Below are 3,871 nucleotides of genomic sequence, written 5' to 3' on the forward strand. Positions count from 1 at the left end.
GTACTAAAATTTGTTTCGAAAACAGACTCGTGCGCGCTACTGTGTTCGGATCTATTACATAATCTCACTGAAACTGATTAAAATCAGATGCTTGCAACGAACTGATTGCTTTGCTCTCTTTTTAGAGATCTGAAGAGTCTCTAGAGGTTTCTTTCACTGCTAAAAAATTACAAGATTGTAGTAAACTTATAATAATAAAAAATTGTTTACGGATTACGCATGATACAAACGGGCATTTACATAATTTATTTTTTTTTCAAATGTTACATGCGCTCCGAAAGGACACCATTGATCCCTATGGATCGTTTTCAGGCGCCTTTGTGAGGAAAATAAACAAAAGAGTTTGTTGGGTTTATGCAGGGAAAAGGACTACTATGTGTCTAAAAAAAAGTTTCAAATAAAACCAAAACACAATTCTTGGATTTAAACGACAGTATACAACTTACAAATATCGATCGTTCCAATCAGCCAAAAATATAGTTTTTCATGTCTAAAGAACCAATAACATAGTTTTTAAGGAAATTTGTAGCGAAAACTTTAACCTGTTTTTCGTTCATTTTTCTCAGGCTTTTGAAAAAAGTAGGATCTAAAACAAGCAAGCAGTTGCATAGTTTTCTCAACCTCACTGTGATTGAGCAATTCTTAGTTTAGGGTAACTCACTTTAAGTTGTTTTTTTGTTTTTCTCATCCCATCAATTTCAATCAGCTCTTTTTCTGCGATTGCTTTTTTCAGTTGTTCGACATTGCATTCTTTTCGTATCACTTTTATCAGCAACTTTAGCAGTTCGTAAATATGGAGTTCTTGTGTGCTGTAGATGTTGTTTTCTTCTCGTATTTTTGTAGTTGACTCAAATTTTCTCTTAAAACAGATTATTCTAAGCAATCTGTTTACTTTGTTATCAATAGGCTGTAGAATGCTTTTTGTCGTCGACCCATAAGCTATGACTCCGTACTGTATGATTGGCTGTACATAAGTCTTATAGACTCTTATCACATGCGATACTTTTAGGAACTTTCTCAGACGATAAAACATAGCAGTGAACTGGTTCAGCTTCTTCTGGATAATATTGCTATGTTCGGAAAAGCTTAAACGGTGATCTAGATTGATGCCTAAATACTTGAAACTGTTTACATTTTCTATTTTTTCCGCGTAAAGTGAAAAGCCGTCTTCACTGGCTTTCTTTTGCCTGAAAGACATTGTCTTTGTTTTTTTGATATTTAGTGTGAGCTTATTTTGCTCTAGCCAGTGTGTGACATTGTTTAGAGCCAATTGATGCTTGCTATCTATTGTTTTTGGAGTTCCCATGATTTTTATAGCGGTATCGTCAGCAAAAACATAATCTGTACTGTTTTCATTGTTACATGAAATGTCGTTTATATAAAGAATAAACAGCAGTGGTCCAAGGATGGAACCCTGCGGTACTCCAAACGACACTTGTCAAGATTTTGAAGATTTTCCTTTCAGTTTTACTACCAGTGTTCTGTCGTGCAGAAAGGAAGCTATTATGCTTAAAGTTTTACCCCTCAATCCATAATCTGAACATTTCTCTAGGAGAATGTGATGGTCGACAGTATCAAATGCTTTTTTCAAGTCCAGAAAAGTAACCTTGATTTCATTTGCGTTATTTTGTTTATTCATTCTGATATCTTCTAACAATGAAACAATTGCGTCGGTAGTGTTGTGGTTTGATCTAAACCCAAATTGATTAGCTTTTAGTATCTTGAATTTTTCTATATAGTTTTTAATTCTATCAAAAATTAGGAACTCAAATATTTTGCCAATGATAGGTAACAATGAGATCGGTCTGTAATTCTCTGGTTTGCTCTTGTCTCCTTCTTTATGGAGTGGTGTTATGGCGGCTATTTTAAAAGGCTTCGGAAAATTTCCCTCCTCAAAACATTTGTTGAAGAGCATCGTCAGAACCGGCGAAACACTTGCCGATACAGCTTTGATATAGACGTAATTCAAATTATAGCAATCTGTGCTGTACTTTTTCTTAGTCTGAGCGATAGCGGCAGTAACTTCTTTTTCATCAATTGTCCTGAAAAACATAGAATTTATTTGTTTTGCTCTCTGTGTCAGTTTTGGCGCAGAAAATTTTTTTGCTAAGTTAGCTCCTATTGTAGCAAAAAAATTATTGAATTTATCAAGATCATCAACAGCGTTCTTTTCTACTGTTTTTTCATCTCTATTGATATTGACTACTTCGTTAACAAACTGAAAAAGTTTCCTGTTTCTGTTTCCAGCTTCTGTCATTATTTGCTTTTCATAAAATTCTGACATCTTTCCTCTTATTTTTTTCCTCAACAATTTGGAATGTTTTTCGTACGCTTCTTAATCACTTTGGGATTTTGTTGTTAAGTAACGCTTCCAGAGTTGGCTTTTTTTAGCTGAGCATTTTTTTACTTCTCTGTCAATCCAATCTTTCTTGGCGCCTTGTTTTGATGGTTTTAGAGATAAGAAAGTATTGAGTGCCTCCATCAGTTTCTCATGTACAATTTCTGCACACCGGTTGGTATCACTTGTTAATAATTGGCCGCTCACTGATTCAAATTTTTTCTGGAGAAAAGAATTGAGCTCAAGTAGGAGATGATCATTGTCTAAATTATTCCAGTTTCTTCTCAGTTCTTGAACACTTTCAAAACTTTTCTCTCTTTTTACAAGCTCTATTCCCACCGTGTAATGGTTGCTGATTTTGGTTTTTTCAACAAAACCTTTTGATTTGAAATTTGTGAAAAAAACATCAATACAAGTTTTTGTCCTAATTGTTTCGCGCGTTGCTGTTTGAGGGTCTACAAGAGCCAAAGCATTCATTTCCATTTGGTTAATTTTTAGGGTCGATTTTGCCGATTTTTTCAAAAAATTAACGTTTAGGTCGCCACACACGATATGTAGAGTATCGGGTGTCATACTTATTTGATCAATATAGGAAAAAAAAATTTCAAAGGTTTCTGCTTTTGTAGCATTGGGCGGAATGTATATACAAGTCACTAAGTGTCGGAAAAGTTAATCTCCAAACTAATAGCTTGCAGACTGTTTGTATCAACTGATGCAATTCTTTTCTTTGTCGCTTTTTTGTGTACAAAAATGCCAACACCAACTCCTCTTTTTTTTCTGTTTGATGTTTCTATCTTGAGGTAGTTCTGCAGAGAAAAACAATCGCTTTCAAAGCTATTTTTCACCAAGTTTCAGTTAGGCAGATTGCCAATGGCTCAACCTCTGTCTGACTAATAAAAACTTTGAATTCATCAAAATTTTTTGTTAAAGAACGAATGTTTTGAAGAAGTATCCACTCCTTTGCCGTTTTAACTGAAGTGTCCTTGTTTTCCGAAACCTCCATATGTTCTTTTGTTTGCGTTTTTAGCATTATGCCTTACTGGTTTTTATCAGCATCTCATCCTAACAGCGCATGACTGTTAGGAAAAAAAAACAAAAAAAAACATAACAAAACAAAAAAAAGGAACTTTGGAAAACTGCAAGAGAAAAAATGTGAAACAAAAGTCTTGAACAAAACTAAAAATTTTGGATAGTTTTTAGAGTGTTCCTAGTTGCTTTAATATCTCCGCGGATATCGCAGTTTTTCTTTTTCTGTAGGCTTCAACTCCCCTTCTTCCAACCTGCGCAGGTTGCGGAGATCGCAACTAGGTTGAAAGGCACCAGCGGAGATCACTGGTAGGTTCGTAGAAACCTAAAAAAAGTTTGTTTTGTCAATATACAGCTAGATTTATCTATTTGTGCTTTGTTCCTACCAAATGTATTTATCTTCCCGTGAGAAATCAATTTATTTTTGAACAGAAAAATAATAGAAAGTTCTTTGAAGTCAATCAAAACCAAAAGGTTGAGTTAAGCATTAAGTTTGTCTTAGTTCAT

Source organism: Convolutriloba macropyga, chromosome 2 (assembly GCF_964194025.1).
Source record: "Convolutriloba macropyga chromosome 2, txConMacr16.3, whole genome shotgun sequence".
In the NCBI taxonomy this organism is placed as follows: domain Eukaryota; kingdom Metazoa; phylum Xenacoelomorpha; order Acoela; family Convolutidae; genus Convolutriloba; species Convolutriloba macropyga.